This window comes from Nomascus leucogenys, chromosome 4 (assembly GCF_006542625.1).
Source record: "Nomascus leucogenys isolate Asia chromosome 4, Asia_NLE_v1, whole genome shotgun sequence".
Classification (NCBI taxonomy): domain Eukaryota; kingdom Metazoa; phylum Chordata; class Mammalia; order Primates; family Hylobatidae; genus Nomascus; species Nomascus leucogenys.
This window is the reverse complement of record NC_044384.1, coordinates 122,001,920-122,028,471: the sequence shown is the minus strand read 5'-3', so window position 1 is coordinate 122,028,471 and position 26,552 is coordinate 122,001,920. Positions and strand designations below refer to the sequence as shown.

Here is a 26,552-nt window from a genome sequence, read left to right as displayed (position 1 = left end):
AGCCTGGGTGACAGAACAAAACTCCATCTCAAAAAAAAAAAGGAAAATGATGTAAATAAAATGTTTCTGTTTAATGTGCATCAGAATCACAGATCTCTTTTGACTTAAGTTTTTGATTAAGCACTTAATCTGTCTGTGCCTCAATTTCCTCATCTATAAAATGTTTGGAACAGTATATGACATACCATAAGCACTATAAAAGTGATGGTTTAGGAAAAAAAATCTCTATGGGTCAAGAAAATGTATGACCTATTCTTTGTACTTAGTTGTTGCAGAATAGACATTTGATAATGGTCTTTAAATTACTCTGTACTTTTAGGGGGTGTATATGTCATAGGCACAGACTTCTGACTCTCTAATGTCATTATGATACACTTTTTTTGTATATATTTTCTTTCTAAATCATAAAATGAGTTTACAGCAGCAGACCCCAGCTTTTTTGAGAAGTACCCACACTATTATATTGTGTAATCACTGTACCAAATAATATTTTTCGTCAGAATATGTACAATACAGAGTTGAAGAATCTATATTAAAATGATCAGCTGTGATGAGTCTGAGCTAGAGGGCTTTTTTACAAAGCATGTTTTGTTATCTGGTGAATTTATATTAGACCAAGGCTGCCAACTTAAAATTCCTTTCTTTTAAGGATGCAATGTTGCATAATTAGTCTGCTATTGCAGTCAGGATGCTTGCACCCTTTATTTTAATCCTGGTATAGAATGCAATAGACTATCAGAGTTGAAAGGAACCTCTGAGACAATCTAATTCAACTTGCTCATAATATAGATGAGAAAACAGCCTCTGTCAGTTTTAATGTCACACAGCAAGTTAGCTGTCCATTAGAATCTCAGAAATAAGTGTCATTTTAGAAAATCTCAGTTATTGTCTGTATAACAAATAGAAGTAGATAACAAAGTAGCTAAAAACAATAGCAATTTATTTTTTCTAATGATTCTTTTCATTGACATAGCAGGCCTCTGCTCCACATGGTACCAATTGGGGTTACTCCAGTCACTGAGGAGTTTGGCTGGGACACCTCAGTTGGGGCCCCTCAGTACTTCTCTACCTGGACTCTTTTTTTCATATATTGTCTCATTCTCCAGAGTCTCTCCATGTGGCCTCCCTCTCTAGCAGGATATTCTGGGCCTGCAATGACATATGTTTCAGCCCTAATGCAACACAGTCTTCCTTGCAGTAAGTACAAATTATTGTCCCCAAAGCTTGTCTGAGTAAATCGACATCAGGAAAGTATGTTATTGGGATTATTTCCTTACAGCATAGTGGATGGGTTCCAAAAGGCTGAGTAGTTGGGTTCTAAACTACTCAGTTATTCTCTTGGGAGCATCCCAAGATAATAAGCTCCAATGTGTGGGAGTGCTTATCTAACCACTGCTTATATCATACTTGTGACTATCTTTTGGTTGCAGCAAATCTATGGCTAAACCCAGAGCTAATGTGAGAGTACACTGGATTGGGGTGTGAATTATGGAAGATGTGGTTCATTCGAAGCATCAATGTGCCTGCCTACCAAACTGGCAGAGAATTTATGTGGTCAAGGTCAAGGAGCAAGTTGCAGTATGTAACACATAATGTAATGCTACTTAAATTAATTGATTATTTTTTCATTACTTCAGTATACTGTGCACTGTTATGGGTCTGTTACTGGACTGTGGTAAAGTTGAAACTTTCTAGAATTTGATGAGCCCTGGGAGTGTTCACATTGGTTTTGGCTGCCACCGTTTCTTTCTTTCAGGTAGTGAGATTGTACTAGAGCCAGGCAGCTCTCAACATTTCAACATTCAAATTTCTGACCATAAGACTAGAAAGGATCCAACATATTTAATAAAAAGTGAAGGCATGGGAATACTATTTTGGATATGTTTCACTAATAAAAAGAGCAAGACTTCAGTATTAGCCTTTTATTGGAATGTAAATTATGCTGAATTGAACCCACACTAAACTGCCTGCAGCCTGTAACTTAGAAGGAAAAAACAAAGTGTCACCACTGAACTGCTGGCCTTCTGACAAATATCACCTATTAGCATTCACAATAAAGGCAAGCATGAATCAGCCATGAAAGTATACATTATATAAGGTTTCTTTTAGCGTCTCTCAAGTCTTGACATACACCTGTGTCACTGACAGCTAGTATGCAAATTGCCTAAAAGTTCCATTAGGCTAGTTTAGGCAAGGGAAGCCCATCTGTTCGTTCTGTGACACTTTCCCTCCTAGATCCTCATGTGGGAATATGTCCTTGAGACATGCAGATGGATGAATTTGCGCCAGTGTCTGCTACCACCAACCTTAGGGGAAGTTGTCACTTCTACTTGTTTGATTGCCTTTAATATTTGATGTCCTCTTCCTTCAGATGCCAAAGAATAAAATTTTAAATCTAAAACTTCAAAGGGTGGTGAAGGTTTTTAAATTCTCAATAGAAAGTACATACTACTTTTTAAGCACAAGAAAATGGAACATCATGAGCCCTCTGTTTGAAAATTATGGTATTCACTGGGTGTTTTTCAAAGCTGTGTGTGTGGTCTGGTGTTGACAGGAGAGAACATACAATTTCAAATTAGCTAGTGCTTGTCAGCTGTTGCTGATAGCTGTTGGAAGGTTTTGGGAAAGACAAGGGCACGGTGATATTTTAGCAAGCTTGCCTATTAAGGACATTTGCTGGAAATGACTTCATGATTCCTATCCCTTTCTTCTTAAAAAAAAAAAAAAAAAGGCAACACAACTACATGTAAGCAATTGGAAAAGGAAATTCAACCACTTTTTTCTGGTGGTTTTTTGAGTAGACTCAAGTCTCTTGCCCATCTCAGGTTAAAATCCCAGAGAAAAGTTAGAAGTGGCAACAACAGAATCAGAAGAGCAGCTATCCCTTTGATACTTGATATCTGTTCATCATAAACAGTCTTCTTTCATTTCGTTCATCTGGCCTAGCAGAAAGATCTACTCATATTTCATTCTAAATGAAGGTAAGGTGGCATAAAAGTAATGGTAATCTCACCTCCTGGGTAAAGAAAACATTACAAATCAGAAAATTGCTTTTAGAAACATACAATAACTTGTAATCTGGAACCAGAAAGATAGATATTTCCTCTTTTGACGAATCCTCATTCTATAGCAAACAATGTATAAAGACATCTGATATGTTTAAGACAGGACAGAAATGATGCTTTTGATCATTTTGGCACTAAAATGATTCATGATTTTATCAGATTAGCGCCTGTTTTCCATTTTTCAGGAAATGGTCCAAAAGACATACTGTTTTTATTGACAGGACTTCCAAACTAGTTATTATTTGCTAATAATGTTGTGTTAAAAATCTGAGCAGAGTGTCTTGCCAGAGAGAGAGAGAGAGTGAAACTTTTATGCCCAGCGGTGTTTGGATGAGCAAGATAATTACACCCTTGTCCATAGCAGATGCTCTGTTCCTCGCTTTGGCAGTTTCCCTGTTCAGTGTGCAAATAATTTTCTCTACTAAAGTTGGTAGCTATTTGCTACAAATATATTTCTTTTCCAGCAAAGAATGGATCTTTTCCATCACCACTCACAAATAGCAACTGAATTGACTGGAGTTTTTATTGTTTCAAACACATACACAAAACTGATGTGAAGCAGAAAGAAACTCATATGAATGCCCCATGTCTGTCAAAGGATGTGAATAAAATAAGTTATTTACTAAAATAGTTGAAAAACTACATTGTAACAATGATTTGAACTTATTTAAATCAAGACTTTTGAAAAAGTCAATGTTGATAGTCAAATATTTTTAAAATTCAAATGTGCATTTAGTTTATAATAGAAAAGACACTTATTTACATGTATTGCAAAAATCTTATGAGCTCTCTTAGCCCCTCTATTTCTGTACCAGGCAAAATTCACTTTGTACACATATAGTGAGACCAAAAATAAGGAGCTAATATTCCTCACCATTTTGACAGTCATGTATGACTATGCTTGAAATGGGTGGGTGTATTCTCCCTGGCCAATGATGAACAAATACATTTCCATAAGCCACTATGCTTGCTTTTTGGGTAGCCCAGATGCTGTGGTTGTGTCTGTAAGCAGTATGCTGGCAGGTATTTTGGCAGAGAACTGCAGAAGGGGAAGGATGGAGAAAATACATTTATTATAGTTCCCTTTTTTGTTCTTACCGCAGCCCCAGAAGCATAAAGGCAAGTAGAACCACTCGTCAAGTTGCCATGTTTTCATAGATACATAAGGCAACATATACTTATCTAATAAAACTAATAATATAATTGGGGGTTAGGTTGATGAATTATCCCCGAGTCTCCCAAGAATAATCATTGTTGACTAGACTTTTATGGTAAAATTCACCTTCCAGCCAAAGATTAATAAAGTGCCAACTGAAAGATTTTGTTCCAAGTATGTATATGTAAGAGCTGAGAATCAGAAGTGTGGCTGGCTGCGTGGCCTGTCCTCAACTCTTCAGCATGCCAGGGGTAGAAATATCTACTGAAAGACAAAATGTTTATCACCAGCAGGGACATGAGAAAAAAATGTCTTCTAGAACTTTAAGAACGAGGAGATAAATCTGTCTATGATAAAGGTTTCTCAGAGGAGGTGAAATTTGAATCCTGCCTTCAGGATGAATAGGCTTGGCTACTGAGGAACCAGGAGGAAGGCATTTTATATAGAACAGCAGCAGGAATCAGGAGGCAGTAGACTGCTCATTTTCAAATGGCTTTTTCAGAGCATGCTCAAATACTACTATTAGGTTAGATGGCACTGAAAAGAGAAGATGGCCCTGTTTGGACATTAATGTTATTTCTCTTCTCACGTAAGTAAAAAAGTTGCAGCAGAAAGCCAGTCGCGGCAGCTCACATCTGTAATCCCAGCACTTTGGGAGCCCAAGGCAGGCAGATCACTAGGTCAGGAATTCAAGACCAGCCTGGCCAACATGGTGAAACCCTGTCTCTATTAAAAATACAAAAAATTAGCTGGATGTGGTGGTGGGCAGCTGTAATCCCAGCTACTCAGGAGGCTGAGGCAGGAGAATAGCTTGAAACCGGATGCAGAGGTTGCAGTGAGCCGAGATCACAACACTGCACTCCAGCCTGGGCAACAAGAGTGAAACTCCATCTCATACATACATACATACATACATACATACGTACATACATACATACAGTTGCAGCAGAAAAGCCAGGAGAAATGCAGTATAGTTTTGACAGGAATACCAGATAATGATGTATATGTATATACTAATAAGAATTTAATAACTCAAATATTTAGAAACATAATTCTAGTTTTATTTAATAGTTACACTTGTGCTAGAAGAGAATATCAAACATGGTAGGATAAACAATGGTATAGTAGGATTCTAGGTACATCCAAGGTTAAGTAAGATTAGAAATAACTTTCATTCACATAAGACATAGGAGGTCATTTTTCCCTTGGATCCTCAGGGCTGGATTTCCATTTCTGTTTCTAGGTGAAGAGAACTGAATTGTGCAAGGGCCATCCACAGAACTTAATCACTGCTTAAAATGTTGTATCAAAGTTATAAATAACTAAGTAGATCCTGTATGAAATTGGGAACTTCCTTTTCCATCAAATAATAAATGCCTGCATCAGGGACATGATCCTTCTTCTCTTTTTGTTTCTTTTACTTAAACTTCTCCCTTACTGGCTGCTATTCTATCCTCCTTTCTCTAATTACACATAGACACATCTATGCTTCCACTCTTTTTCTCCTTTCAGAATGTGCTTAAACACACTTAGTAAAAACAATCTGTTTTGGGATATCATTTTCTCTTTGTGCAGGAGTCTTTTAAGGTTTTAGGATGAAGCATTCTTGACAGGTAACTTGTGTCCATTTCTAATCACTGTTGAATCATCCCTGCAGTTTCTGTGTTTATTCTTATGCCTGATCACATTCGATAACAAAGCTTGTGGAAAAATCAAAAACAAGAAGGTCTTGAACTGCAATCAAATAAAGGGGAGCTACCTGGTTAACAAGTTTTACAAAACATTTATTGGAAAATATATCTATCCCATGAGATAGGCCACAGTCAAAGGACCACCCACTTTCTCCATTAACATGTGGATAGCTGTCTGCTTCTTACTGCACTTTCATTCTCTAAAAATACCCACCACGGTCTTTTAGTGAAAATAAGTGAGTTGGAACCAAAAACAAAGGCACAACATTCTTCTCCAAATAAGTTATTCAGAAATGCTTTTTGGTGAAACATTGTTTCTAGCATCTTCCATTTTCTTGCTATTTATCCATACTTCAAATTACTTCATTCATTAGTTCTGACAAGGGATTGTATTTGTATCATTGCTTGACAAATGTGTTACATGTTTCAGTCTTAAAATATTCCACTCTGAGCTCAGTGCTGCATACTTGGGAGATAATGTTAAATCAAAATCAGCCTCGCAACCCACTGCTGTCATCATGCCAAATAACTCAGGGAAAAATGATAAGGGTATAAAGAGATCAATAAGGCAAGAAAATCTGTGCTTTCAAAAGTAAGGCAAAATATGAGAAAGACTATCCGTCAAGCATCGGGGCATAAATAAAGCAAGAATATGCCACGTTTAGGGCACCGTGATGCTACAGTGAGCAATTATCCCATGAGTAGTAAATTTCTCTTACGTTTGCCTAACTCCTTTAATATAGGTCATTCTAAAATATAGCCATAAGATTCACTGGCACATTGATCAGCCTAGCATTGCTCTTTTTTCTCCCCTAATAGAATAAAATAAGGATATGGCTGATAAATGCTGAGAAGGACAATTCCCAGACCATTTAGATGTGAGTGGCCACACTGGAGTGTTCTCCCTGTGTAAGAAAGATCTATATAGCTCACATCTTCGTACATATGAATTATGCAAATACATTTCTGCCCATTGAGATGATATTACTCAACAGGGCCCTCATAAGTGCCCAGTTCTGTTGGATTTTTAGACAGAAAACAAGCAAACTGCAGAAACTGGCAATTTGGAAATTAAATCTTTTATTGAGTAATAGGTACTCAGGCGTGCATCAGGAAGCAATCGTTTTTCTTTTTCAGCAAAGAGCATTATATTATTACAAATTTGCAACAATAAATGGAATAGCTTGCAGGCACAAGACAGTAAATTTATGAACATTTGAAACTAGAAATTTATTTTTGTGCACTAATGGTCAGGGAGACTGTGAAACTGGCCCAGAGCCCTTGAATGTCAGTCTCAAGAAGGTGATCTATAGACAGTGAAGAGAATTTCAGGGTTGCTTTTATTAACATGGGGATGAAGTGTGAAAATTAATTTTTGTTGGGGGAAGATAAAGCTTAAGGCTGCATGTGGGATAGATTAGAGTATTTGGAGCTTGGGAACAGGAAATACAATTTGGAGACGGCTACCTTAATCCATATGTGAAGTGAAGTGCTCTGCATAGAAATAGTAGAATGGATGGAAAAGACAGATGTGGGAGACACTGAGAATGCAGCATAGGCAGGACTTGGGGCCTGGATGAGACTCAGTCATGACAATGAAATTTTTTTTTTAAAGAAAAAGATGTATCCAGATGTTAAATTATCAGTATACTGTGTATCTATGGAAAATGCTAAGTTCAAGTGAATATTCAAGGCATAATGTAGGATGAAATTTTCATGCCATGATACAACACTTGGAAGTGCCCTTCAGCATGTGGAGCCATCAGGAAAAGTGTCCAGAAAAGGACATGAAGGGGCCTGGGCTAAAAGCACATTGTAGACAGAAAGAATAAGTGGAAACGCATAGGAAAAGCATGGTCTCTGACTCATTCCTGTAGACTATTTAGAGTTAAACATCTGTTGCTTTCAACTTTCTTGGTGCTCTCCCTATTTACCTTACGTCATTTAGCTCTATCACACAAGATACTCGCATCTGAAAATGGGAGACCACCTCTTGATATGACAGAGAGGTAGAATTTTCAGATCACCTCTTGGTATGTGGGAGAGGTGGAGAGATGGAGATGTGGCTGGAAAGGAGAGATCGTGCAGGTTTGCCTAGAAGCTGATAAAATTTAGGCTTTAGGGTCCCTCCTTTTCCCCAACCTCTTCTGTAATATTATATCTAATCCTGTATAATCATTTTGTATTCTTCTCCTCAAAAATGGTCAATGGCCATCCAAAGTGTATAAAATTTAGATCCTACAAGATCCACATTCTTTCATTAACTAGTAACGTGTTTACATGGTTACATGGATTTGGAAAATTTGTAAAAGAAATACATTTTAATCACAACTGGTCCTTGTCTCTTTTCACACTAGTTTCCCTATTTGTATTTTTTTTTCTTCCAGTGGTGGCGGGTATTTTGGAATTTAGCTAAGGGTAAGTTGGGTGGGAGATGCATTTATTTTGGATTCAATAGGATCTATGTTTGTGTTATTGTTAGCTGTTTTGTGGTCTGAATGGTTTCCAAGAATACTCATACTCCTCACTGTACCAGTGTCTTGGGCATTGTGGCAGGAACGTGCTGGGCCAACTCAAGGTTCTATTGTGATAGGAATGTGGTCTCTGATGCCCAACACTGGAAGGATGTGGGAAGTAGAAGAAAAAATCTGAAGCCAGAAGCCAACTCTGTGCAAAATTCATCCACATTGTTGTGCCCAAATTTACTATCCTAACATTCCTACCATTCTGACCTTATAACAACTTATAAGCTATTACCATTTATGAGTTGTGAAGCTGAAGACAACATTTCTGAACTATCACTAGAAAAAAAATGTGCCTATCAGCTATTAGAGGACAGGCAGAATTATCTGTCCCTAGATAATTCTCTAGAGAAAATAGTATGAAATTACTCTCACATAAAGAGACAACCAAAAGGTTTGCAGCAAAAACGGAGAGGGGATTATTTCTGAAGTATGTCAGGGAACTAATATTATTTTCTACATTTTTTATTTTCATGTTGTTCTTCAGCTTTTTAATATTAGTGGAGTGTTGAAATTTCATTTTTATTCTAAACAAATATTCATTTTTAAGTAATTTTATATTTATAAATTTTATTCATTTTTTAATGGGTCTCCAACATTGTATAAGCTTAAGGCACAAGACCTGAGTTTGTCCCTGGGTTCAGGGGACACCTTAATTTTCATAATCAAGTATATAAACTTAACCTGTGGCTCATCCATGCAGTCCACGTAGTTAAATATCTGTTGCTTTCAACTTTTATGGTGTTCTCCCTTTTTACCTTCAGTTAGCTCTATCCAATAATATCTTAATTCTCTAATTATTATAATTTGGGAATATCCTATGGGCTTATATTAAGTGGAATATATTAGTATCCCTTAGTATGCTATACCCTAATTTCAGTTAAAAAGAATGTCCCCCTTTCTGCATAGCATAGTATTTGAGAAATATATCTAAACAGACTTTTAAAACTGTTTCAAAACAGAGATATGTGGTTCAAAACAAAACAACAGTGGAATATATACCAAAGTCGGGAATATCTGAACATGGAATATTATTCCATTTAGAGAAGTTTGAGAATTTAAACTAGTTTCATTTCAGAAAAGTATTTTCAGAAGCAACACAATCCTGTGAAATAAAGTATATAATCAGAAGTGTATAATCTATTGACAAGGAAAGGAATTGTCTATCATTTATCAATACTCTATTTATTACATTTTAGTAAAACAAATGTAATAATTATTTTTACTCCATTTCATAATGGAACACATAAGATGTGTTCTTGACTAGCAGGAAGACCAACCACTGGAATTTAAGCCTGTATAATCGGCAAAATTATAATGTCAGTGATTATTTTTCTAGTTTTCCCCTTTGTGTCTTCAATAAAAAATAATCTATATCATTAGGCAGGGATGAGATATTGATTGGTCACTAAAACTAGCATATCAACTACAAACATAACTTTCACTTTCTTTCCATTTATAAACAAGTCATTATTTGACCTGCTAGGATGTGATAAGTAGTTCAAAGTAAATGGAACACACTAGGTCATGCCATTCTCAGTCTTCTAATCAAGAGAAAATAAGTGCAGAATATACTTCTTTTTTGTTATTATCTGTGTCATTGCACAAAATTGTAAATTGGGTCCAGGATAGAAACTGGTGGCCAAAATTAGAGGTGTGTCTATTTGTCTCTCTTTCTGAAATTGCTAACATATGACACTTAACTGACTTTGTCAGAAGCCTCAGAGCTAAATGAAATTAATGACCAGTGGAATCCAAATAAATGAAAGGCAATGTGCCTTTGCACATAGCATAGCCAGATTCAGGATGAACAGACAGTCAATGTTGCAGAATATTATAATACTCCAAAAAGTGCTTCTTGGCCAATGGTGGGTGTGATAGAATCTCACTCTTCTGCATGACTAAACTGGGAGGATTTAGGCATTAAAAGAGAGCTCTGTCTCTGTGATGTAGTGTATACTTTGAGAAGCTTTGCTTTCCTCTGCTGAAATAAGGACATAACTCTAGAGGGTGCCTGTTTTCATTGGGTGAAAAATATTCCTTTGCTAAAAAAAGTCTTACATATGAGTCTACTGATGGATCTTAATTCATTTGAGTAAAAGCCACCATGCTAATAGCAAAAGTCCTATGTTGTTAGTCCTCTCGTTTTATTTTTATCTGTATTATTACTAAAGCAGTTTTCTCCAATTACTGCAAACCACAGGGAAAAGCAATCAAATTGATTACACTTATTGTCTTTGAGAACTCCAGTTATAAAACTAGACCATTCCATCATTCTATTCATTGTGATACTTAAAACTGTCACTCTGGGTAGTAAAATGTGTTTTCCTTTCTTATAAAGAATACAATTTACAGTAAAATAACTGGACATTCTCACAAGAATTAGCATTGGATGCAGGTGCCATTTTTTCCTGTACTCTATGCTTGATCTTAGCCAAAAGGCCAAGAAGCAATCTCTTATACTCTTAATACAGGTAAGTATAGACCATATTTCAGTATTCCAAGTTTATCTGTTTATCTTTTCTTTGCTTTCTATGCTGTGCTGTGTGCTGAGAACTCTGTATTAACCCCACCTGTATAAACTGTTCTACTTTCATTACCTTAGGACTTCAAGGAGTAATTGTCACTGGATATATTTTTATCTTTAAAATATTTTCTTATAACAACATTTATTACAATATTATCATTGAATTTATCTGATGAATTCTAATTATCTGTTCTATTTTACACATGTTATAGTGTAGGTTAAATTATTTATTTATTTATTTATTTTGAGATGGAGTCTCGCTCTGTCGCCCTGGCTGGAGTGCAGCGGCACGATCTCGGCTCACTGCAAGCTCCGTCTCCCGGGTTCACCCCATTCTCCTGCCTCAGCCTCCCGAGTAGCTGGGACTACAGGCACCCACCACCACACCCAGCTAATTTTTTGTATTTTTAGTAGAGATGGGGTTTCACCATGTTAGCCAGGATGGTCTCGATCTCCTGACCTCGTGATCTGCCAGCCTCGGCCTCCCAAAGTGCTGGGATTACAGGCGTGAGCCACTGCGCCTGGCCAGTGTAGGTTAAATTTTTATCAATTACCTGAGAATTAGAAATCGTTGGTCTTTGTTATATTATCATAATTTTTCTCTAATTAGATCTCTTCTTCAAGTCAAAATTCTGGATGAAAATTCTTAATACCAGTAGCATTAGGAAGTTGATCTATAGATAAAAATATTTTCTCTACTTATAAAACTATCATTATAGTAATATAATACATAGTAATATGGTAATATAATGAGCTGTATTTCTAGGCTGCTTCACTGCTTTGTAAACTTAGGCAGATCAATTATCCATTATTCGCCAAAGTGTTGGGTTCCATATGATGTTGGCTACAGGTAGAAGGGGAGAGCGATACATATGTAAGTTTGTGTGTAAATTAACATAGAAATCTTGCTTATTAAAATGTTGAACTTCACAAGCTATTTTTAAGACCCATTTCCTGAATTTAAGGAATAATTAACACCACTACCAACATGATTTTAAGAAGACAGTTTGTATCATTACTATTGTAGTTCATGCTATGCTTTTTGCTTTGGCGATGGATGCTGTCTCAGTTTAGCTTCTTACATTTGGTGTCTTTGTTTTCATTCTGCTTAAGATGTAGTCAGTTTCACGGCATTAATGATCTGCCCTCTGAGGGCTTAAAGTAGACCCTGAGCATTTGTAAAGCAAGAAATGATGTTAGTAAAGATACTTTAATTGCGGGGAGTTCTCTGTTGGCTGGTAAATAAGGACGTTCTCTGTGAGTTCCACCTTTCTTTGAGAAATTTTCATGTTTCCTGTACTATTCCCCTATTATATCATGGAAACTTACTAAATCAGCCTGTGCATTCTGCCCACATATTCTCTCATGGTGCCTTCTGGTCCTAGCAGCTGAGTCAGGGCCATCAATAAATCTTCTTCTTTTCCCCCAAGATATTCCTAGTTGCTTCTTTACTGTTCATTCTTGTAATTCCATTCATCTGTGTGTATCATTTAGGATGTTGGGCAGTTGCATAGCATTTCACCTAAGGTCACATCCTGATGGGATTTGGTGGGATCCTAGAGCTGGCTAGGACCGCTTGTGAGAGCTGATTATTAAATTCCCAGAAATGACGTGACTCAGTTGTTAGACTGCTTAAAGGTAAAAATCAGTGGTGTACTTAGGTTTTTTTTTGGGTTTTTTTTTTTTTTAAACAACATAGCTATAAATCAGGGTTTTTTCCCTGTTTTTTTTTCTCTCAGAGTTTCAGAATACTTGCACACCACTAATTGTGAATAGTTTTCTGTTTTGATTCCCCGCTCCTTGCAATTTGCCTTTTAGTGCATAGAGCAAGCACTGAGGCTTCTTTAAGGGAAGCAAATAAATTATCACTCCTAGAACACTACTTTAGTGATTGTACTTTAGAAAAGGCTGTTATCGGCCAGGCACGGTGGCTCACACCTGTAATCCCAACACTTTGGGAGGCCGAGGTGGGTGGATCATGAAGTCAGGAGATTGAGACCATCCTGGCCAGCACAGTGAAACCCCGTCTCTACTAAAAATACAAAAATAATTAGCTGGGCGTGGTGGCGGGCGCCTGTAGTCCCAGCTGCGCGGGAGGCTGAGGCAGGAGAATGGCGTGAACCCGGGAGGCGGAGCTTGCAGTGAGCAGAGATTGCGCCACTGCACTCTGGCCTGGGCGACAGAGCGAGACTCTGTCTCTAAAGAAAAAAAAAAAAACAGAAAAGGCCGTTATCACTATTTGCCAAGTTTTACATGGTATTCTTCAACCAAAGCAAAAACAAAACAAAAGCATCCTCTGAATATTGGAGATGTGTAGAAAGTACTCTGGAATGTATAAATGTATTACTATCCCATTCTTATGCTATGGACTATTTGCTTCAGCTACCCTAGAGCGTCTATCTTATGACTTGTTTGAAATTAGAGAGATAATTAAACTGAAAAAAAAAAAAACAATTTAAGCCATTATTTACCCACAAAATATTCTTGCAGGGGAACAATTTTTTAAAAATCTAATTATTTTTAGTGTTAGGAGCCATGAAATTAGTATACTTTATTTCTTGTATATAAAACTCCTTTTAATTAAGTGCATGGATACTTAGTAGTTGGTGTGTTATTTAACCTATAAGTTTTTTCCACTGACAGTTAAATATGTCTTATTTTAATTAGTACTTTTACAATTTTTAGATATTTCTCAGAATCTGTGTATTCTAAGAATGACTTCCCTTATAAAAATTTATATTTATCTTAAAAAATTCTTCTGAGAGTCTTGTCATCAGCTTATCTGAGAGCATTCTAGCTACTCTCAGTAGCTACTATTAGTAGCTACTCTCAGTAGCTAGAACAATACCAACTAAACCTAGTGTCCCATTAAAGAAGGATGTTCTTTGACTTACAATCTAGAGAATTTCATTTTGACAAGCATCAGTGGACTTTTTACTTTGTATGATGAGATTTTAAATCAGGCAAGCCAGAGTTGGCTAGATCAGTCAACAAACCAATATACCTGTTAACCAAAAGAACATTACTGTTCATGGAATACAGTGGATATTGTAAAAATGCTTTAGGATTTATGTGATAATAATAGCTAGCATATATAGAATGCTGTATGCCAGGTTTTATTCTCAGTGCTTTACACACAATTACTCACTTGAAATGTTTAACAATGTTCTGAGGTAGTTATTATGATGAGGAGACTGAGACAAAAGAGGTGGCAACAGAAGTAAAGCAAGATTTGAGCCTGGGTTGTGTGTCTGCAGGATCTATGTTCTTAGTCACTATACAGTGACAATAATGTTCCTTTCTTCTTCCTGAGCCTATGAAGAGTATACCAATTAAGGGCAAATGCCCTTTAACTGCCAGTCTCTGAAGCTCAATTACTTCTTTAAAAAAGGACAATAGCAATTTGGAGAAGAAAAAGCAGAACTATCCTACTACAAGGGACAGTTCCTTCTCTTATGTAGAATATCACCAGGCAAAAAAAAAAAAAAAAAGAATCTCCAGTAATAATCACACAAAGAAGAAAAGATGCATCTGGAATTGGATGTGCCTATATTCTTTTGAGAAATTCTCTAAGGTTTGAGGTGCATTGACTTAAAATATACTGAAAATGGGAGTCCTCAAAGAGACTTGTAATTAAGAGCAATAGAAGTTTGTGTAAATATTTTATGTTTCTTATTATAAAAATTATAATAAATTTGATAATATAAATTGCCTAATATTCATTTTATCATGAAGTATTTTTTTCTTAAAATTGAACATTAATTTATTCTCATAGTTACTACCTCACAGCCCCAAACATAATAAATTTTGAAAATGTATTTATAGAAAATTATCTGTGCAAGTGCTCATTTCAATTTTTATAATGAAGCAATTGTTTTGCATGTATTAATTTCTGTCACATTTTTGATCTGTGCTCTAACATTGTCTTCTTGAGGAAATTATTATATTTTACAGTTCAAATTTCTTAGATTTAGGACTTTAAAGGCCTAGGTTCTGTTCACATTTAATTTTGCTGCATCAATAAAACATGAATGAATTGGCTAATAAAGCAACAAAACTATTTTATGTCATGGAATATAGGTTATTCTTTACGAAATTGCTGAATCACCCTGGTAATTCACTATAAGAAAATCTTCTCCTTTTTTTGCCTTGGTCCTGTTTGGATAGAAATAAAATTGGTAGCATGTATGTTACATGGAGGATGGCAGGGTTGCGGGGGTGGTTTCTCTTTTGGGATGGCAGATAAAGTAGATTATATGGTATTGAAAATGCCGAGGGCCCCAGGCAGGGAGTTTGTCTGCCAAAGAGAGACACGTCTACTCTGTACCTACAGCTAATCTCAATTTCTATCTTTTCTTGGTATTTAGCAATTTTACAATTTAGATGAAAGTTTGGTTATTGGTTAAAAAGATAAAATACACCTTTTCCCCTCAAATTATATTTTTACTTCCTACAAATCTTTTAATAATGTGCATGTTTGGTCAGGGGAGGTAGTAGTTGAAAGAGAGGTTTTATATGGCAAAATATACACCTACTTCTTGAGTGTAGGAAGAAGCTTGAATATGGTTTCTACTAAAAGGAGATTAATTACATTTTAAGAAATTCCTGTAACTAGTAGCATAGCACAGAAACTGTGACCATTATTTCATCAGCACATAGTGTGGGAGATTATACCTTGTAACTGTAAGAATGATATATATTAGCATTGTCCAGTAGAACTTTCTGTGATGATGAGAATGTTCTGTGTCTACCTGTCAGATACAGCAGTCAGTACCCACATACGTTTTTCAGCATTTGAAATGTAACTAGCGCAACTGAAGAAATACATTTTTAAATTTAATTTTAATTAATTACATGTGAATTTAAATAGCTGCAGGCTGCTAATGACTGTCAGATTGGACTGTACATATTTAGATTTAAACCTGGAGTTAACAGAAGTGAAGACTGCTTAGCTTCAGGTCCTGGGTATGATGCCGAGGAGCTGAATAACCTTGAAAAGTCGTTTAACCTCCCTAATTCTCAGTATTCTCTTCTTCAACATAGAGATAATAATAGTTCTTACGTCTAAGAGTTCTGAGATCAGGAAATAAATCAATGAGCATAAAGCTCTTAGAATTGTGCCTGGAATATAATGTATGCTCAATAAACTTTAGCCATTGCTATTCTTATTTTATAATCTTTTGTATATATTGATGAAGTAGAAACTGAAAAAGTATGGAAATGAAATAGCTCTAAAGTAATAAAAGGAAAATGTCCTGAACTGGTATAATTTTAGGTGATCCTTGAGGAATGGATTTGGATAAATAGAAAGTAATTACAGGGTGACCATACATCCTGATTTGCTTCAGAGAATCTCAATTATTCCTCGTGTCCTGGTTTAATTACTAATGTACCCCTCTTTTGCTCTCAAATTTTCCCGGTTCGTAAGATAAATATTAAGTCACCGTAGAATTAGATACAGGAGTACACCCCAGGCATTTCAGATGCAGGGAAGATAACATATTAAGGTATAGATGCAGATGTGACTATGGTGTGGTTTGAATGGTGAGTACTGGGAAGTAGAAGGAAACAGGGATCCGTGTAGGCTGGACACATTATGGAGTTGGGATGAGAACTGGTATAAGGAAATTAGATCGGATTGTATATGCTATTTGTGCTGTTACTGAATTGCTCCTGTGTCAACATAGATTCACTTTCAGAAAAGCAAAGTTCTCATTTAATTGGACAAAAATATTTGGTGTATCAAAAAAAACTGATACTGTTTTGTGTTCTGATTGTATTTCCATTACTGATAGTAATTTTTGTTATAGGTAATTGGGAACAAAGTGTGTTATTTCTATCATCCCTTTGCTACTAGTAACCAAATCAGCAATATGATTGGTTAATATGGAAACTAGTCAATTAAAATGGAAAATGCCTCATTATTATCTGAAGCCATGACTTTCACAACTGGAGGAAACTTTGCAAGAGTTCATTTAGTTGCAATAAAGTATTATCACTGCCTATTTTATGTTGCTCTTTAAGCTACATCCATTGTAGCTTATCACTGCATATTTTATGTAGCTCTTTAAGCTATATCCATTGGTCTCCATTCTATTTAGGAGGGTGTACATTTTTTAAAAAGCTAGGGGAGGCCAAGCGCGGTGTCTCATGCCTGTAATCCCAGCACTTTGGGAGGCCGAGGCGGGTGGATCACAAAGTCAGGAGATCAAGACCATCCTGGCTAACAGAGTGAAACCCTGTCTCTACTAAAAATACCAAAAAAAAAAAAAAAAAAAAAAGCCAGGCATGGTGTCACCTGCCTGTAGTCCCAGCTAGTTGGGAGGCTGAGGCAGGAGAATCACTTGAACCCAGGAGGCAGAGGTTGCAGTGAGCCGAGATTGTGCCATTGCACTCTAGCCTGGGCGACAGAGTGAGATTCCATCTCAAAAAAAGCTAGGGGAATTTTAATTGTTGGCAATATTACTAATTTTAATTTTAGGGAAATAGAGTATTAGACTGTGAAACATAATATTATGTAAAACACAAAATTAGGAAAAACCCCGTCTCTACTAAAAATACAAACAAATTAGCTGTCGTGTGTGGTGGAGTGCACCTGTAATCCCAGCTACTCCGGAGGCTGAGACAGGGGAATTGCTTGAACCAGGGTGGTGGAGGTTGCAGTGAGCCAAGATCGTGCCACTGCCCTCCAGCCTGGGTGACAGAGCAAGACTCTGTCTCACAAAATAAAAAATAGAGATTGTGGGGAAAAACCAAACTAAAAAATTAGGCAAATATATCTTTCGTATTAAGTGTAAGAATGTTATTCTAAGCATAATTGTTGTACATTTCTGAAGACCTCTTTATCTCTGATTGCATTTGACATTGACATGGTTGGCTAGCCCAGAAATCTCCATAAAGAGTTTCTGGTGACCTGTTCTGGGTTTTCACTCATTGCCTACTTATTCTAGCTCATCGTGAAAGCAGACATTTGGGTTGATCTCTGAGGTATTCCTTGGACAAACAAAGCAGATATTCCATTATGGTCACTTTCAGTATTTCTGGAGAATGCTCTGATTCTAACAATTATTGTTCATATTGTAGCTAATACTGTAATCTCCAGCTGGGGAACACATCATGGCTCATTATTCCACAAGGAACCAGTCATTATCAGTATTGGAGTCCTAGCATTTTGGGTTATTTTCAAGGTATACCCTTGACTTTTTAAACTAATTCCATAAGCACTGCAATGTCTGAAGTATATGTTAATTTTGTTTGTTTGTATTTAAAGAGATAAAAAGTTAGTCAAATTAAAAGAAGAATTGGGCAAAGACCAGATGTCATTGGCATTTGAAAAACTGATAATCTTTATAAAACTCCATTGATGTCATTTATAGCACCACTTTTTGCTAGCTTATAAATTTATTAATCAAATTTGTTTATAGGTGCTTGAACTGAACAATAACTAGTTTATTTGTGTTTCCAAGTACCATGAATTTTAAAATGTCATTTAATATCTGAGCCTCTGAATGGAATTCAATGACTTTAAATTAAACCTATTTGTAAATAGCACACAGCAATGTGTGATTATGCAATCTGCTGAGGTTTTCAAAAACTAACATTTAGAGCGAAAGTGAATCTCGTTCTAACAGAATTTTAATAAAAACTCAGTAGTGATTTGTAAATACTTTGAAACAAATTAGCCATCCCATCCACAATGGTTTCATCACAGCTTAGTTCTTGATGAAAATGGCAAACCACAGTTCTAATGACATAATTTCATTTCAAGAATATTGGCTTTCATGTTTAAAAAATCATTGGCTCTTTAGCACCCCCTTCAAGGTGAATTACCCCAATTAGAATTGAGAAGGCAATGCTCATATTGTGGATCTGCCTTGTGATGATGATAATGACAATGGTAATGATGAGAAAACAAGAAAGAATTACTGAATATTGGCCCTGTGCCAGGCCCTGTGCTAAACATTTGACACATAATTTATACATTTTAGCTTCACAACACTCCAATGAAGTGAAATAATCATAATTCCTCTTTCACTCATGACAAGAGGTTTAAGTGCCTAGTTAGTGGTGGAGCTGGATTCATAGTGGGCAATCTGGAGCTCTTAAGCACCATGTTACCACTCTTGACAGCAGCTATTACCTAGACCAGTTGATAGAGAATATTCAAATGATTGCCGTTCATGAAGAGTTTTGTCTTTTATTGCTTATTTCCATATCTGAGCTTTGGGTAGGAAAAGAGAAGTAGGACAGATTTTCACCAAACTGTTATAAAAGACATAATTGAAACAATTGTTTACTATGCTTCTATTCTAGATAATGGAGAGGCAATTGCCTGGCATAAAATTGCAAAGCCATAATGTATGTGGTTCATGAAACCATGGCTGTAATTGCATGGCTTGCCTTAGATATTAATTTAGCTGCATTTGTTATTACTTGCGCGGAGAGTATTCGTATTCACCCTGATTTAAGGCTATTATAGACACACTAGTGACTGCCACAGTTCTTATCCTGTCCACTCTCTCATGTTGTGTTCACACTAGAGGAGAGGCCTGAAGAATAAAGGTTATGTGGAAATTACACTGTCAAGGAGATGAATCCAATAGCCTGCAGCAGTGTTATCCAGCGAGCAATGGATTACATGTGTACGTGCAAGCTAAATAATATATGATTTAAGACAATAATGTAGTTTGTATTCATTTTTGGATAGTAAAAGAGTTGGCATGTCAGTCCCTTGGGAGATTTTATCCAGGGCTTTACCCTTGAGTGGATAAAAAGAGTACAAATTCTATTGCATAGGAGATGAATAAAAACAAATTGGGGAGACCATCAGCAGAACAGACTGCTGTGTGACGGAGTCCAAGGCTACTCCAAAACCACCAGACCAACTGCCTCAGGATCCTGCCAGCAACCAGATGCCGGCAATAGAACTGACTGCAGTTTGGCATCAGGGCTCTGTGATTCCCAGCCAAGGGGAATTGCATGCAAAAAATATTTAAAATTCTCTTTGTAAAGAGTTATGTTTTCAATCAGAAGGAGAAGTATGTTTCAGACTTAGTCTGCTGCAAATGAAATGTGGCATACTGACATCTTGGTTACAGATGGTGGAAGTGCATATGTTGGAGGGGGTGAATGCCATGCGAAGTTGAACTTTGGTTTGGTGGTAAGGTTTTGTTTATGGTTTTTAGGCCATTGAGTTAGTATCATTCTGTGAGGGGTACTGTATTGGCCTTTCAAGAAGAGGGTCTGGGTCTACTTAAAATAGTGATTGTCAACTGGAAGAGATTTCCCAACCCTACAGGGGGACATTTGGCAGTATCTGGAGATATTTTTGGTTGTCACAACTTTGGGAGAGGGCAGTGCAACTAGCATCTAGTAGGGAGAGGACAGGAATGCTGTAAAATATGCTACCACGCACAGGACAGCTCCCTAAAACAGAATTATCTTGTCCAAAATGTGAGTGGTGCCAAAGTATGGAACTAAGGTTTAAAATTATCTGGCTTATATATATTCACTACAACCCCGCCTGCAGACAAGTGTTCATCAAATATAGTTTGATAGTGTATAAAAGAAGATTGTTAAATAATTTGCTTTACTCTATTGATGTATGAGCAACATTTATTGAATGTCCCAAATGCTTTCTGTTAAAAAAAAAAAAAAGAAGAAAACACAACTAACCTTCCTCCAAACCTACGTACCCAAACCATACATTTTACAAATGTAGGAGGACCCAGTTGATTCACTTTTCAAACTTGAAAAATGAGGTATATTAACAAAGCACACTAAACGAATCAGCTGTTTAGGATGATCTACAAGCCAGTTCGTTTTCCTGTTATTAAATAACAAACCATGAATCTTGACAAATGAACCCACTTGTTTGACATTATTTGAAAAACTCGTAACATGCTTGGTTCTGATGGTAACTTCCCCTTTGAAATTAAATTTTAAGATGGACTTCATTTAAATTCTGATAGAGAAAAAGAGCCTTTTAACCTTCATTTTGACTGTCTGCTGTTTATCATCATCATTCTTTCCCTCCTGCTGATTCTTAGATGCTCCAGAGCTTTTGCCAGAGCGTCATCCTCCAGTGTTTACTTCAAGGAAGTGTTTATGTTTATTGGTGTCCATGTAATTAAGAGCTAAAGTTCTGCAGTGTTGTGGGAGACTGCATGGCTTCTGGAGTCAGAGTCCCTGGCCTCAAGTCGGGCTCCAGCTGTGTGACCTTGAGAAGGTCATTTACCCTTTTTGTGCCTCAGTTTCCTCATTTGTAAAATGAGAAGAGTATTATTTGCCTCATTGTGCTGTTGTGAAGATAGCATATAAAATGCTTAGCAAGCACAAACAGATGCTACCTATAATTATTAGGATTACTATTTTAGGAATAGCATGTTTCACAATGGATGCCAATTCATCTTATTTCATTTCCTAAAGAGGACATTGGCACTGATCCTCAGAGATAGCATCCCTAATGTGTGGCTGAAGGGCTTTAAACCCTATTCCATAATCCCTAACAGAACCTTCCAGCAAAGCTACAATGAATAAACATCTAAGAAAAATCTGCATACTAACCAAGCATACGCAGCTGCAAGAGAAATCCTCTATCTCTCTTCTTCAATCAGAGTGTCATCCAAAATCCCCTTCTGAATGTGCCATTTCCACCGCTTCTAAGCTGACACTGCAAATTCATAGCAACCCCTTGCACTGTTATAGCACAGTGTTACAGTGTTCAGTAACCCCAGACCGTAAGTACTCTCTCCTCCTAAATAGGATTTATAAAGTGTGACTTTGAGCAATACAGCAAAGTCAATTTTATCTGCAGGAAAATATTTTTCTTTACTAACATTTTAAAACCCCTTCCTCAGTGCTCCAAAATGATTTAAAAGCTAATCAGTGATAAAATCCCAAATCCCTCTAAAGACAAAGAATTGAGAAAGAAAGCAGAGCCACTTTAATCAGTAAAGTGGCTGCCGTGACCCATTAACCCCTAGAGATTATTGACACTTATTTATGTATTTATTTATGTATGTATTTATTTATTTATTTATTTTTTAAGATTCTGTAGTTTGGTCATATGTCTTTGGCAGCAAGAACATACAAAATCGCTTTTGCTTTTCACAGATTAATTCATTTAGGCCTGTGCATTTGTCAAGCATTCCGGGAACTTTCTGCGAACATTTTGTTGATTAAAGGATGTGTATTTGGAATATGGGTGGAGAGGAAGGAATTCATAATTCTTAAAACCAAAGAATGATTTATAATGCTGACTGCTACCTGAATCAATCAGTGCACCATCAACAGATAAATGAAATACTAAAGATAAGGAAGAGTTCCCACACTGGGTGTTAAAATCTGTGCATTGATTGATTCAATAACACTGAGAAAATCGACCGCTTTCGGAAGAAATTCTAGAATTTATAAACAAACATATGACAAAGAAAACTGCCTTTTTGTATTTTGTTCAGAAAGCTTCTGAAATACATTCTTTCTCCACAAGTCTGGTGCTTCCACTCCTAATTATAAATTACATATCTCACTTCAGTGCACACAAGTTCCTGATCCTCATCCCAACTTCGGTTGGCTTTTGACTATTTTGTTAATTTTTTTCCCAGTGAATTTGTTGAGCCTTTTGGAGGACACATTTATTGTTTTAGGCATCATGCAATTTACTAAATGGTGTTCTGGTTATGGAAATGCTTACAAAGAACCCTAGGGGGGGGAAAGAATTAAGTAAACACATATTGATCATCCTGTAGCTGGTGCTTTCTTATTTGATTAGTCAAGGACTCAGTCTGAACTGGTCCTTCTAATCTGTGATACATAAAGCTGGAGACATTTTTCTGGCTCCCTGGTGGTTTTAAAGGCTATGCAATGGGAAAAACTGCTTTAAACAAAGTCTCATTTTTGAAAAAGCCTGAATACAGAATGGAATTCAAAGAATTTGGAGAGAGGGGAGGTGAAAGTGGTGGCAAACAGCTTTAAAAAGGCCCTGGGAATTTTAAGAGAGTAAGGCATATAAAGGAAGTAAAGAGAAATCTCATCTGACCCATTATGAGACATTATGAGATACACCAGGAAGCCACTTCGGCAAGCATGTACTGAACACCTACTGTGTGCCGGACTTGTAAAAGAGGTAGAGCTTAAGTTTTGTGAGGATTCCAAGAAGCTACATAGAATCCTTTATGTCAGGAAATAAGTCATAGTTTTTCATGCTAGCTAAGAAACTTGAGCTTTATGTAGATATTAAATTTCAAAAGGCAATGAATATATTCTATTTAATCCAAATACCAGGAAAAGAAGGTTTTATCCTGTATAATTCATTTTAAAATTCATTTTAAAATTCTACGTGAAAAATGTTGATACTAAAGCAATACTAAAGAATAGTTGAGAAAAATGTTTCTTTTTTTCTGTCTTTCCTTTTTTTTTTTTTTTTTTTTGACAGAGTCTCACTCTGTCGCCTGGCTGGAGTACAGTGGCGCGATCTCGGCTCGCTGCAACCTCTGACTCCCGGGTTCAAGCGATTCTTCTGCCTCAGACTCCCAAGTAGCTGGGATTATAGGCACGTACCACCACGCCCAGCTAATTTTTGTACTTTTAGTAGACATGGGGTTTCACTATGTTGGCCAGGATGGTCTTGATCTCCTGACTGTGATCCGCCCTCCTCAGCCTCCCAAACTGCTGGGATTACAGGCGTGAGCCACCACGCCCAGCCAAAAAACGTTTATTTCAAAGAAGAAATCTGGAGGCTCTGGGTTTTTCTCCTGTCATGTCTACTCTTTCACTTCTGCATTTCTTAACTATTGGTCAATGTGTGTTTGCATTGCACAATTTTCTTTCTTTTTTATTTTTACTTTTTATTTTTTCCAAGACTGGGTCTTGCTCTATTGCCCAGGCTGGAGTGCAGTGGCACCATCATGGCTCACTGCAGCCTCAGCCTCCAGGGTTCAAGTGAACCTCCCACCTCGGCCTCCTGGATAGCTGAGACCACAGGCACATGGCACCACAACCAGCTAATTTTTATATTTTTTGTAGAGATGGGGTTTTGCCATGTTGTCCAGACTGGTCTCGAGCTCCTGGGCTCAAGCAGTCCACCCATCTCAGCCTCCCAAAGTGCTAGGATTACAGGCGTGAACCATAGTGCCCAGACTGGACAATTTTCTTATTCCCAACCTACCCTTCCTTCCCAAAAATGAGGGGCATAAAAGATGAAACATGATAGAAAGCTTGAAGCCCTCTGCATATGAGATGGTACAGACTCTGGCTGAGGGAAACAATGGGAATTCAGAGAAAAAGATGTTTCCAGGAGGCTGTCCAAGATTTTAGTGGCTGACTCTATTCTGAGATTTAGAATTAAGAAGCAGATAATGCTAACACCAAGTTTTCTAGCATGGAGACTGGCAGAACAACAGCAACATTGAAAGATACGGGGTAATTATATTGGGTAGCTGGTGTGGGGAATTGGGAATGAGAGAATAGGTGCAATGAGTTGCATTTGATATACTGAATCTAAAGCACATTGTCTTATAGACAGTGGGAAATAGGGACTGACCAAACTGAAAATCCTGGAAGGTGTAAAACAGATTACTATTGCAAGAAATGAAGCTGGGTACTGCTAAAACTTGGCCTTCTTTCTCTATATGCTAAGGGCTGTCTTTATTCCATTTTTTATTATATATATAGTAGCCTAAATATTTCTCAAGCACCTACTGTATATCAGGCACTAGGCTAGGTGCTACTCATGTATGGTTTGACACATTCCCTGCTCTCAGGAAACACAGATTAGTGCTAGAGGCAGGCATTAAATAAGCCAAAAATAATTAAATAAGACCAAATACACTGAAAGCTGTGGAGGAAAATACCAGAGTGTTGTAGGATGATACTTAATTTGAAATCAGAAGGAGGGATTAGAGCCAGGCAAGTAGAGTGGGGCTGAGAATGGGAAGGGTGAAAAGTTGGGAGTACCACAGTGTCTGGTCTAAGAAGTGATTGGAGAAAAAGTCTGATAAAAAATCATGTGGAACTTTCAGGACTTTTTAATAAGTTTGGTGGGAAGCCACTGCAGGATTCTACATACGAAGTTTAGCTGTCTGTGATTAAGGCCACAGTCAGTTCTATTTCCAGGATATCTCATTATTTACCCAGACCAAATAGGCCTGTCAGTTTGGTCAGCAGCACAAATTCTGGAATGAAAAGACATACTATTTTCATGTTGAATATGTTTCTTGAGGTTTCTTTTTAGAATGAAACTGTAGAGGTACAAAGTACATTTTTTCCCTCAGATTATATTATTCCTTACCTTTATCCCATGGCACAAAAGGTATTATAGATTGACCTCATCTGAATACTTGCTAATGTGCCAAAAATGTGCTGTTTGCCAAAGACACACCTCCCAAATCTGATAAAATAGCTAAAGACTCTTCATCTTCAGATGAGAACCCAGCCCAAAATTTCCCCACTGGAATCTTGCTGAATGTGCTTATTTTGTTTTTGAGTAGCATTTGGGGTCACGACTGAGAAAATCTGGGATAGTTATATAGGTTAACATTAGTACAAGACAGACACAAACCATAAATATTAATATTATTGTTATTTTTGCTAATATTTATTGTACACTTATTAATTTCTAGGAACCGTTTTGTTTGCATTAACTCAACTTTTTGAAAAAATCTTATAACTTGAGAGAGTACCATTATTATCTCCTTCATATTAATGAGAATGCTGCTTCTCAGAGAGGTTAAGGCACCACTTAAAGGTCACATAGCCAATAAGAGACACAGCAGGGACTCAACCTAGACAGTCGGTGTTAGTTGAGAACTTTTGAAGATATGCCTGTATAAAAAAAAGAAATAAGCATAATTAGTAAATATATATCTATGAATTCTGGTATGTATAATTTTAAAAATCCTCACATTGTATATTGCAATTTTCTGGGAGTCATTTTGTCATTTTAATTTTGCCATATAATAATGTAATGAATTAAAACAGTGGTTCTCCCAGGGGGAGCTTCCTACCAGCACCAGGGAGCATTTGGCTATGTCTGGGAATATTTTTTGGTGATCACATCTGGGGAATGGGCATTACTAGAATCTGGGAGATAGAGGCTAAGGATGCTACTAAACATCCTACAATGAACAAGGACAGTGCCCACAACAAATAATTATCCTGTCCAGATGGTTTATAGTGTGTAGGTTGGGATCCTGGATTAGAGTAATTTAAAGAGGATCTCGAAGGTGAGGAAAGAATGGTAGCTCCATCTTGAAAACAACAAACATTCAAGGTAAAGAAACAATTTGGGGAATGTGAGAAAGAGCTAAGATGGATTCATTCATTCAGTCATTCATAGAATCACTATTTATAGGAATGATTTCTTTGTATCAGGAATTATGCTGAACAGTAATGTCGAGGAAAACAATAGGAGGGAGTTTCTTTGGAGAAAAGGAGGGAACAAAGTAATAGAGGGAAACCAAAGATGCTTGGTTATTAAAGGTAAGCTAGGGTCAGAGTTTATTGCCAAAAGTGACTGTTTTATTAGGGAGGAAGATATGCTACTTCACTAGTCTAAGGAGAGTCACTATAGTCAGAGACAAGTTCAAATTC

At 36.9% G+C, this 26,552-nt stretch overlaps 1 protein-coding gene across 7 annotated transcripts in view; it reads left to right on the top strand.

Moving 5' to 3' along the window:
* The window catches only part of RBMS3 (RNA binding motif single stranded interacting protein 3), an 864,792-nt gene that overhangs the window by 239,308 nt on the left and 598,932 nt on the right, over positions 1 to 26,552 (top strand). The gene's annotated exons all lie outside the window — the stretch shown is intronic.